The following is a 12902-nucleotide window of genomic DNA, read 5'->3' on the forward strand; positions in this document are numbered from 1 at the left end:
GTTATGCATACATAAATATTCTGGAAATGCCAGTGTAGCTGAAGCACTGCTGGAACCTCTTAACAAGTATCCATCTCATAACTTAGTTGGATGGAAGTGCTTTCAGGAACTCACCAGAGTTTGTTTAATGGGAGCAATTTAAGAACATGGAGCGATTGATGAGGCAGACAAATTAACAATGTGTGCAAATCTGCATTTGCATGCTAAGTATATGCGAACGTAGAATCATAGAATGGTTTAGAAGGGATCTTTCAGATCATCTAGTTCCAATCTCCATCGAATACATTAAAATCCCCTAACAATAAGGCTGTTTTTCAACCTCTATAAAGCCAATTATTACATGCATTATACTATGCTGAACACTGAGCTCACAGTCAGTTTTGTACTGAATGTTGAATGCTTGCATTATTTGAAGACCTGGACATTTCTGATAGTTTGTTGCCAGAACAGTTAATAAGATTCTGATGCTACTCTAAACTTTTAAGTTCTGTAGTATGAAAGCATTGTTTAGTACAAGAAGATAGCTTCTCCTTACTGCGAGCAGGATCTGATCTTGTCACAGTAACAAATATCTTAAAAAGAACTAAAGAAATTTCTGTAGCGCACATTAAATTGTATGTGTTTAAACTTGTTTGGCTGCTAAAGTTGTGGGATTACGGTTGAAGGGAGAACAGATAAAACATTACAAAAAGTAAACTGAGCTTTTATTCACCCTCAGAATTAGAAAGGGATCATGAAATCAGGTAAAGTAAGAAAACAAAGTAATTGTGTGCTGCCACATAAAACTGATGGTTTCAAAACCTGTTAAATCTAGCAGTAGTTTCCACCTGCATGTGTATTAAGACTTTAACTAAGACAACAGATTTGCTTGTAGCACAGGTCCTTTACAGCATTTTTGAACCACTAAGAATACTGTTGATTTAAAGGTTTTCCTAATACTTTCTACAGAAGTGAGTGATTTGGCAGTGTATCTTCAGGGTCAGTACATAGGCATGGGGCTTTGTTCAGCCTTCAGGCACTGTGAGGTTAGGCAAAGAGATGGAAGAAAACTGTGCTGGCATTTTTGTGGCTCAGAGTTTCGAGGCAGACCTGGGCTCTGGTCAGTTGCCCACCTCGCCTTCCTAGTGGCACTGAAGCCTTCACTGGTGCCCTGCAGCATTCACTGTAGTGGCACGTTTTGTGGAAACTTTTGGGGAGTGTAGCTTTTAACACAACACTTCAAATCTTTCCTTGTTGGAGAAGCTGTGCTCGGTGACACTGCAGCTGATGGGTTTTGAGAGGCTCTTGGGAATAAACAGAGACAGCCAGGGCTGACTTGTTCCCTTTGCCTGGTCACGTTCAAAATGAGGAAGTGGAGTTTTGTTCTTGAATATAATACAAAATGTTGTGCCTTGTGGTATCCAGGGTATTTTGCCCTCTTACATTCTGCGATGGGGGTAGCTTTGGAGCACAGAGCATTGGGACTGGCTCTGAATATGTGCAGTGGCACTCTGTCGGTGCCTGAACAAGACTTGGAGAGGAATGCTTCACATACTCTGGGCACATGCCTCTTTTGTCTATAAAGGATTCACACCTGGAGAGCCTATTTTCCTGCTGAATGCAGCAGTACATTGGGAAGAGCTGTCTGCAGACATGGAGGTGAACCCAGCCCCAGCTACAAGACATGGGTGGTAATGCAGATGTTCTGGTCCAGGTAGTCTGGTTGATAAAATCAATAAAATAAAAATGGGTATCCAGATCCTTAGCTGCTACAAGTCAGGGCTCCCCACTGATGTGCTCGGAACAAGAAGTCAGGGCTTCTTTACCACCTTAATATTAGACCCATTATTTCTCTTAGATCTCTGTCGTCCTCTTACGGCTATAGTAGCATGTTACTGGCTTTTAATTTTAATGCTTTTAGGAGGATGCAGTCCCTGCTTTTCCCCTCTATTCTCTAGCTGGGTTGACAACCAAGACAGAGCAGCCTCCCTTCACCTTTTTCCTCAGATGGGGTGAAGCTTGAAACTTAGTAAAACCATCCCTGTTGCTGCTTTTACAGCTTAAAGGAATGGGTTTTTTTTGTGTTTTTTTTTGGGGGGGGGTTGTTTTTTTTGTTTGTTTGTTTTTTGGGGGGGGAGGGGGTTTCATATTCCTCTGTGATTTTCTGTAGAATTCATTGATACATAAACTCTTTCCTTCTGCAGGCACTTCTAGTTTGTGCATTTGAAGTCTGTAAGTTTTGTTAGTAGCTGTCACCCTATACAAGTGTGTTCAGCCCTATTGTGAAGAATTATGTATGTTCAGGGTTTTTCCAGTTGTTTTGGACAGACTTCCATCAGAGGTGTGCAGTCAGTAGTGTATCTCCTCTTGCTTCACCTTGGAAGTAGTAGGGAAAATGGTACAATTTCAAAAGGATTTATGGAGATTTTTCTAGTTATTATATTTTCTATGATTAGTATGTTCACTATGTTACCCAGGAATTTTGTGTACAGTCTGGTAAATCCAAACACAACTGTTTGGATTTACCAGTCAGGGACTGTTGTGCTCAGAATCAGCATAGTATTTTCACTGGTAAAATAACAGCAAAGAACTTTGTGGATTTTGTAGTACTGAATGTGCAGCCAAAATGTAAAGTGGTCTTCAGGAGTTGTGACTCATCGGTGAATGCGTGAAAAGTGGAAGAATATGGAGGTGATGAGTCATATTTGAAACTGAGATTTGGCATACTGATACCTGTTTACACGTTCACCCACCTTCACACATGCAAACAAGTTTCAAATCTCAAGAACATCAAGAACTCATTGAGTTATGAGTTTGCTCCCATAACTGGAGAGTATTTTGCATCTGATACACGTCCAGATAATATCTGGAGCTAATGACCTTCATTTGGATACTTTCTACAGCTGAATGTTTCCAGTACTCCTATAATACTTGCATATGCTCAATATACTTTTCCTCTACTTTTCTACAACGCTAATAATGATATTATATGTATTATACCCTAAGAATGAAGATTATTCTTATCTGTCTGGCTTCATAAGCTGATTTTCCACTTCTGCATCAAGGGTTCTTGAAACTCAAAGCTTGGGAGGTTTGCTCTTGGGCAAGTTAAATATGGGATAATAGACAGAAGTATATGGTTGGTTTTTGCAGCAGCTGCATTTAACTCTCAGATTACATTTCTTGCTAACTAGATTTACAAACACTGGAAGGTATCTCTGTCATTTATTCAAATAAAACAACAATAGGTAGCTGTCCAGCTAAAGTAAATTGGCACGTTTCTGCTGGAATGGGTATATTTTACCTTGTCTATATGTAGAGCTCTACTCATTAGCTTAAACAATGTTTAAACCCTTGGATTCCATTTCCTCGTAGAAAAACTGAATCCCGTGAGATGAAATGTAACTGACAAAAGTGTTCCAAAGATCATGAGTATGAAATTGAGTCGCCTTATGTATAGGCATTTCATAAATTCCTCATGCATATTACATCTATCTGCTGTGGGAATAGATAAAACATTTTGTGACCCTGAAGACTGTGCAGATGGCACGTTATAAAGAGTGAGTAGTACTGTTAAAAAAAACAATATTTCAGGCAGAACATATGTCCAGTTGTGTTCACCTAAAATTCTGATTAGCAAGCCTAATGAGAAACTCTGCAAGTAGCTGGTGGGCATAGCACATCTACAAGATGAATAGATCCAATTCATCCTGACTGGAAATGTGCTTGGAGGACATTTCTTGGGGAATCTTAGAAAGCAGAGGGTACTACTGATAGATGCTTCACTGGAGGTGAAACATGATGGAGGAGGGAAGGAGCAGTCACTGAGCTGGGTTATCAGTATGCTTGGTAGGGACAAGCTATAGAGAATGCAGCACTCCATTTGACATAAGAAAGCATGCAGATTAGATGTAATTTCTTCTTAATCAGACAAAGTAAATGTACAGCCTGTCACAACACCTCCTCTTATGAAGATCTGTAGGAGATATTTTCTGATGTTCCATCATGTTGTAGCAACCTGAATTTTGGCTATTAAAATTAGACTGAAGAGAAATAGGTTAATAGGCATTAGAAACACATCTCAAAATCATGCTGTATAAAGCACTAAAAAATGCAGCACTGATTCAAAGTGGGAAAGTATCCTGTTAAACAAAATGATGAGTGAGTGTTGTGCACCCAACATGGGCTTTCCCTCTCTCTCCATGGAAAGAGACAGATTTAAGCACCTTTGGTAACAATGTGTTCTGGAAGAGAAAAGAACTGTGAGCCTTAGATATGCTTCTGGTTTAGTCTTGCTTTTATAGAGTTTGCTGCTATGCATTTTGGTTACATTTCCTTTCTGTAGTGATGCTATACTAATATAAACCCACAAATACTGAAGAAATGAAAATGGTGATTGAAGTATTTGCTTTGTATACTGGTATAAACATTGGTAGAAGTGGTACTGCCAAGTTCACTTGGTTTCTTGCTGATGGCAGCTCAATGGTGACAGATAGATTCGTAGAATATAAGCAGGTGTAAGGACTGTCAGGGTTTTAAGTCAGTCAATTTCATTCAGCTACCACAGTTCTATTCATACAACTTCTGACAGCAGAAGTCATTTTCCTATGTAATCTATTATAAACTGTTGTAAACTATTAGCAGGTTACTTCCAATAGAAATGGGATCTTTTTACTCACAGGTTATAGACGTGCAGGTACATGTTTTCCTGTTTAGAAAGTAAAGAGTTTTTGTATGTATGTCTCATTTTTGTATGAGATTAATATTTTCAGTGAGAGCATTTACTTCCCCATTAAATTATTATTTGAAAGTAAAAGTGAGGTGGGAAATTTCAGTTCAGAATGTGTTTTGAAACACTTTCTTGGAATACTAAATATTTATTTTCCCTCATCATTGGCTTTGTAGAGCAAAGGCATTAGAAACATAACTTTTTCACTACATTTTGTATTTCCTTGTTAACAAAAGAGTCCTTGGAATCATCAGCCTCTCTGCACTGCAGTGTATTACTAAAAAAGAGGTCAGCATGATTGGATGGATTCACTGGCCCAGAAAAGGTATTAGTCAAAGAAGATAGTTGGATTATATTTTCTGGCTTCAATACACTTGTGAAAAATGTGGAAACTGGAAGAGAATGGGATGTTTAGGTTATTTACATATGTTTCTTAAAAAGGATGCCATTAGCAAGCGAAGACGTTTGGGATGGAATGTCAGAAAAGAAGCTGTAGGTCTGGTTTCTGTTAACAGTTATGTGTTGCTATTTGATGACTGTTGGGTGTCCCACATGAAATGAATCGGGTCCGTGCCATACCTAGAGGGTAGACATCCACATCATGAAAGGCCTTTGTCAGAGCTCCTTGGGATTTATATTAGCCATCACAGGCAGAGCGAGCTTTGAGTGTACTGGTGCCCCAGGCAAAGAGATGTTTGCTCAGCTTCACTGAAGGCCTTTGGCTCTCAGTAAGTGCCAGTTGCTGACCTATGCCCAGCCTTGGGCCTGCTGTATTTGTATTATCCTGTGTACTGATTTCACTGCATTCATTCGTGTCTGCTCTATGTCCCCAGCCCTCATTTTTAGGTCCTCAGTGAAGTCCCATGTCCGCATTCCTCTGCACTGCATCATTAGGCTGGCATCATTAATGGTTCCTTCTGTACAGAATAACTATTTGTTATTATTATCTGTATCAAAATTATGGTCATACTCTATGATTATACAAAGCTAAGCAAAAAACTGAACAGCCACATAGTCATTAAAACTGCTGTTGCAGCTAAGGGAACTAAAATAATGCTCTAGGCAGGCTAAGAAAAATCCTGAGAAAGCAAACCTCAGTGTTTGGGCTTTTCAGAGTTACTCTCTGGCTGGGCACTATGGCTGTATTAACTGGGTTGCAAACTTGCATGCCTCTGGGCATCTCCTTCATGAATCCATTCCCATGACTGTTGGTGTCTAAGAAGGCAGCAGCTCTCTTCACTGTGGTTGATCTTCTCTTTGAGTCTTGTGGAGCATTATACTTTCAATTTTTGTAACAAGAGATCTTCCAATCTTTCTACTTCATGTACAACAGGGGCTCTTACAGTGTTTAGGTAAGGAAAGACTGTTTTCCTATCAATCTTTTTTTAGGTTCAGAATTGGGACTCTTTCTCTAGGGAAAACCTTACAGAACAACAACAACAACAAAAAACTTCTACAAGGTGACTGCTACATATTGAATGAATCTGAAAAGCAAAATGTTGCCTCCTTCAGCCCTTCCAACCTGTCTTTCCAAGTCCATCATTGCAACCCTTCCTCCTAGGACTGGGATCACAATGGATGCTTCTCTTGCTGGAAAGGTGTTTTATAGATACTAGGACACAGCAGGCATATTTTGAAATGTCACCTGTGTGTATGTGTATGGCACTTATCCATTAGAAAAATGATCTGCAATCACTGTTTCCTTTAAGGGACAGTGGTTGTAAATGGTACAGCTCTGGAGATTTTCTTGTCAGAGCTGTCCTGAACAGCACAGTGTATGTTGGAAGTTACTTCGTGAAGTTCTCTATTCTGCACAGAGTAGACAGTCTTGAATTGAAAACATGGTCCATCTTTCATCAGCCTCTACCCTTAGGGCAGAACATTAATTATATTTATCTATTACATCCCACCAGCCTGAATTAGATTGCTAACAAGATGCAGAGCTGCAGAAGCCACGAACCACGTTTAGACAGTTTGCCGGTAGAAAACAAATCACAAAGAATTTCTTCTCAAATTATTTGTTTTGCAAAATATATTAATTTCATCTGATAAGAATCTGATGCTTTGATTCTCTCCTTAGGTTTAGTTGTAGATTTGTTTTCAAGATCTCCCTTAAGTCACAAGGAAGTAACTAGCAATTATGAAATAATGAAATAAGATGCCAATGGTAATAAGGGGGAGAAAAATCAGATGATATCTTTGCTAGAATGAAAGGCAATGTTATGGTATTAGCTGGCTCCTTTTTTCATAGGATATAGTATTAATTCTCATCCATAGCCATACCTCAGAGATTCTCTTGCTTTAGCTTAAAACTCACTGTAATCTAACGTAGGGATTAAGAATTAAAACCATTATCTTCATACAAGCAAGAAAAATGCTGAAAGTTAAGTGATTAACAAAGATTTTGTTGTAGTTGTAATTTTTTATTCTTTTTTTTTTTTTTAACTGTGTAATGGAACTACAGAATTCAGTATATACCATACTTTCACTTGATTGTACTTCAGAAAGCACATAAAATATGGGAACAATTTGAAATATTCTGTTAATGGGTTTGTGCTTTCAGGGTCACATAGGTTAGTGATTGGGGAGCTTCCATTCTGTTATGACGTGGAGAGACAAAGGGAAGTAAAGGGTGCTGAGTGGAGATGAAAATCTAGAACTAGTATCTTCAAGGCTTAATCTGGTGGTGATGTTATTAACGTGTCACTTGTGCTTGCTAATCAAAATTCATTGTAGTGTGGAAATTAAGAACTGAATGGGAAACGAGTACAATTAACGCTGGCAATTGCGTAAAATTTGTAAGGTTTTAAGACAGACTTAAAAAACATTAGAAACAGGAAATGCTATCCTGGCATTAGGAGGGATGTAGTGCCTGCAGCACCTGATGGAAATGCAAGGTAAAGATGTGGAAGAAGTTGCTTTTTCCAGGACGGGGAAGGAAGAAGTCCTGGTTCTTGCATACACATTTCATAGGGCTGGCAGCTCCCACAGGGAACTGAGGTTTGCCAGCACTGTCAGGTAAAACTTAGCTTGTGATGGACATTTCTCTAGGCAAGTCACTGGGAGAGCCTAAGCAAGAAAACAGCACAGGAGCTGCTGCAAGGAGTTGGACTTTCTCTTAGTCTGCTTTCTTTATTTTTTTTTCCCTCTGTCTTATTTTAGCAAGATGCTTTTTGGCAAGCATTGATACTCCGTCCTTTAGCATATGATTACTCATTTTAAATTGGTGTGCAGAAGTGTGAAACTGCTCAGATAATGTGGTTTTCAGCTGCTAGACTTCTACTTCAGCAAGAAACTTGAGATTTTCTCTCCTCTTTATTCTTTCCTTCTACTACAGATTCTAACCTAGCTGTTACACAGGTACCACCCTGTAGACTGAGTGTGGAAGCCTCTGTGTCAATATGAAGGTGATTTATACTTAATAGAGCTTAACTTGCTTGCCAGATGTGAGAAGGTAGCTCAACAAAGAGTATACTTACATCTGAAAGCAAGTGGTAGGTAAGGGGTGTTTTTGCCTGCTTGATTATATATGGAGGAATGTAGCTTGACAGCCATTTGTTTAGAAAACAAGGGGTGACTTTGCATCTTCAGAATACTGTACTAATTCTAAATAATATTCATTTAGACTGCCTTATAACCTGCACACGTATACAAATGGCTTCATTTGCTACTGCAGCTCTGTCTGATTCTCTCTGGGGTAAACTACAAAACCAGCTACTTCATCACTTGGCACAAATCCATTGTGCCATGATGCCGTTCAGTACTTATCCCTGCCAGTGAAGGTGGAAATTGCAGTTCACTCTTCTCTGAGACCATGGCAGTGGCAAGGTCAGTTCCTTACGACTAAATCAACATTGATGTAACTTCTGCTTGACACACTTGATCTCCATGCAGTGAAACACAGCATATAGTTGCATCCAGAACGTGTTTTCCACTATTGTTCCATAGGCATTAAGAAACAAAGACCAACATTGCAATGGGAATAGCCTTTGATATATAGATAAAGCTGGGGGAATAAAAAGATGGAAACACTTTATTTTGAAATTGACTTATATTTTATAAAAGAAAGATATTTTTCGGATGATCAAAAATTTAGCCTGACTTAAAATGTATGATTATTCTGAAAACTTCGGTTGAACATAAAGTGATTTTTATTGTTGGTGAGTTTGCACTTGAAATATCTATTTTGCCAGGCACTGATTTTATTTCTGTCCATTTGCATGAACTATTTATTTATTTATTTATTTTTGAGCTGTGGACCCAGCTGAGAGGAACACTGTTATTTATTTTTCTTTATTTCTGTGCATGGATGGCTCTCTGCAAATATTCCATTTTCTATATTTTTCAGAGCAAATTTTATAAGTCTGTCATAAACCATTTGTGGAAAACAAAGCTTTGTAAAGTAAGAATAGAAAAACGAGACGTATGTCTAAAAGAGGCAATATCTCTGCAATAATTAATAGCCAAAGCCTGGGAAGGACTATGAGGAATATGTTTTCATTTAAACAGTGGATGCAAATATAATCAAGTAAATCAGATCTCAATAAACAAGAAGGCATTTAAGAGCCTCATAAACAATGCATGAATGAGAGCAAGATTGTTGAAGAGCAAACAATTAACCAAAGGCTTAGCTGAAAAGTAGTTAATGGCACAGGCATAATAATTATGACTTCTAATGACAGCAAGATCAGGAAGATGATGTTGTGTTTTAATGAAAATAAGTCATTTTGGCACAAAAATGCTTGCAATTTATATTTTGTTTTGATGAAAAAATGGTTAGACTTAAGTTATACTGAGAGTCTAGTCTTGAAGAGATATTTGTCTGATGTTGTGATAGCCAACAAAATGAAAAGAAAAATGTCAAAACCTGTAAAACAAAATACTAGTATGCCAGAACTATGGAAAATAAGTACCTCTCTCCTGACTCTTTACTTCTTTATAACAAAAGAAGTTTGTTATAAAGTTGGGTTTCTTACATATTCCCTTAGATTATATTTTATATAATACGTCATGCTTTGCCCTCAATGTGGTTCTATCATATGCTGACAACCTTAATATTTAAAATTCTCTGTTTGGAAAATGAGCTGAGAGGTGTTTCACAAGACAGGAATGCCAATTACAGCTTCAGTGATACTCCAGTTTGGAGAACTATGTAGAAATTTCATCTGTGTCTTTCAAAAAGAAATGCTAAGCAATTTTTTAAACTAAAAAAACCTCTCACGTGGGTTTTTCTGGTGGAAAAATGGCTGTTGTTGTTGCACCTGGAGATATGCTCTTGAGGAGGTGGCAGGGATCAATCTCAATCTTCTGTCTCAGATTAGAAGAGTTAGAAGTTACTGAGGTCGCAACTCAGGCTTACAGCAGGGATGTTGAAAGAGTTCCTGTTCAACATAGGTGCTTTAGGGCTTTTTTAGCCCTGATTGGGATGGGAAAGTACTGGTGATCTTCCTTAATGGTTGGTCTGCAAGACTGGAAACACCTGATGGTTCTGTGGTGGCCGGTGTGGGACAGGGAGCTCGAACTTCTACGTTATTTGGGATGGACTCTCCAGGTTCCTATGTTCCATTCTCAACAAAAGATTACCTGGAAAATCAGAAAACCTTCGAGTTCCAGTTTGAGTTCTATGCCTGGATTAAAATTATGACTTGCTTATCATCTTCTGCAGAACCTGAGTAGGAAACCAGGAGTAAAACCAATTGGAAATGGGATTTCTTGAGCTTAGAGATCCTAGGCACTTTTATCCTACGTAACCAAGCAGCGTGGCAGAAAATCTGGTGAGTTTTCTAATGGAGATCTTCTAAGTCAGGGTCCATCCCCACCGCTGTGTTCTGGGGAGGGAAAACAATTCATGAAAGCCAGTAAGATTGTAGTATCATCGAGCTCCAATTTCTGTCGAAGGCTGTTGCTCCCACTAGCTCAGGCTGCCCAGGGCCCCATCCAACCTGGCCTTGAGCACCTCTGGGAATGTGGCACTCCAAGCTCTCTGGGCAGCCTGTACCAGTGCTTCACTACCTTCTGAGTAAGGTATTTCCACCTAACATCTTGCCAAAATGTCCCTTATTTTATTAGTTTAAAGCCATTCCCTCGTCCTATCACTATTGGACTATGTAAGAGGTTGATCTCGATTTTGTTTTTATGCACTCCTTAGATACTGGTAGGCTGCGATGAGGTCTCTCCAATCCCTTCTTTTTCCAAGCTGAACAAGCACAGCTCCCTCAACGTCTAAAAATGTTTTTTTTTCTTCTTCAGATAAGTGATCTTTCTGAAAAAAAGGGTTTTTTAGAGGAGTTTCTGCCTTCCTCAACCTTTGGTGCAACCAAAAATCTCTCTTCAAAAATGAGATCATTGACTACTAATTCACAAACATCTGAAAAAGGGAGATTTTAACCAATTTAGATTGGTCTAGATCTTGTTCTCTGTTCTCCTTATGTACTTTGAACACTGTCTTTTTGTGTTCTTGGGCAATACCTTAGAATAATGAAATAGAGTATAATGAACTATCAATAAAACAAATCCAAGACTAAAAAAAAAAAAGGTAAGGTTAAGATTTAAAGATTAAAGAAAATTTATTATATATTTATAACATATATATATATACTTATATACTGAGATATATACTTATTAAAACCACGGTCCAGTTGTGTTGAAACCACAGTAACAGTCCTTCTGGCATGTAAAGAAAAACACTGAGCAGCTGTTTTCAGCTGAAGTTTCATGTATTCCAGAAGTTAACATATTGACCCTTCAAAATATTATGACTCTACAGTCAAATCTGCAACCATGATTAGAACTATCCAACTGTAGTTGCAACATCACTCCATGTGTTTGCTGTCAGTCTCTTACTTGAAAGCCATGAGGTATCTTTCTTTTTATTCTGTAAATTTAAATGAGACTAAGGAAAGCATACAATGCTGAAATTTACCGACTTAATGAAAACTTCTTTTGGTAATTTATGTGGCCATGTATCATGAAAGATGGAGAAGAGAGTCTGCTCAAAATGATCAAATTACCTTGCTATCAAAGTTAAGCTGTATTTCTTAATCTTGTTTTTACTGAAATGTAAATTGATAGAAATTGATAGACTCATGGAATGATATAGATTGGAAAAGATGAAATCCAGCAATCAATCTGACATACTGGATCCCATCACTAAGCCATGTTCTGTAGTGCCACATCTGTGCTTCTCTACCTGCCCTATCTCCAGGGATATGGGAACTCTACCACTACCCTGTACAGCTTGTTCCAGTACTTGACCACTCTATAACTCTCTCCATAACGACAATCCTTTTCCCCTGGCACAGCTTGAGGCCGTTTCCTTATGTATATATTAAAAATTATACCTAAGAATACTATAAAACTATAATGCACCTTGTTTAATGTTGATTGATGCTCAGAACTGAGATACAAAATTACAATTTATGCCCATTAGATTGTTGACTTGCCTGTTCTTAGTAGGTTTTAGTCCATTTGCCCCTTCAGAGGTTCCAGATTTTAATGAAATTATTTTTTTTCTAACCACTGGATTCTGAATGCCATCTGGGAATTGGTAATTCCCCAAAAAGCAATTCTGCTAAATTTTCTACAGACTTCAAACTCAGTGTAACTACTCTGCTTTCGCGAACTCATACAGCATGAGCTATGATTTTTTTTTTTCCCCAATCTATAATTACAATTTTTTTAACTGAAATTTTCTCCCACACTTGCGTTGGATCTGGAGTACAAAAATATGGAAAGGTTACTATTTTTTAGCTAGACTACACTGTTACAACACTGACTATATGGAGGGAGCTGATCAAATGACTGCACTGAAACCATTTTTATACAGCCCCAACTCAGAGAAAGTTGTTCCAAAATGTGATAAATAATTGCCCACATAAAATCTTAGGCCATAGCCTGAACTTATTCCTTTCGGGAGCCATGTGCATGTTAAAGATAGTCATTTTCTTTCTTTTTTTTTTTTTTTTTTTTGCATCCTACTGTCTTCTCAGGCTTTTACCTTGTAGGGGGACTTTTTAAATCCGTGATTAATATAATGGAATAATGTGTAAATTGTTGTGTGGTCTTCCATTTTATATGGCTTTGGTTTGTTTTTCCCTTGTTGTAGTTTTTACAACAATAGAAAATCAACAACAGAAAATCAACAATCTGTATTGCCTTAAAGGTAAAAATTGCAGTTTCTTGCAAATTCTTTTCA

This window comes from Meleagris gallopavo, chromosome 8 (genome assembly GCF_905368555.1).
Source record: "Meleagris gallopavo chromosome 8, MGAL_WU_HG_1.1, whole genome shotgun sequence".
NCBI classification, from domain to species: domain Eukaryota; kingdom Metazoa; phylum Chordata; class Aves; order Galliformes; family Phasianidae; genus Meleagris; species Meleagris gallopavo.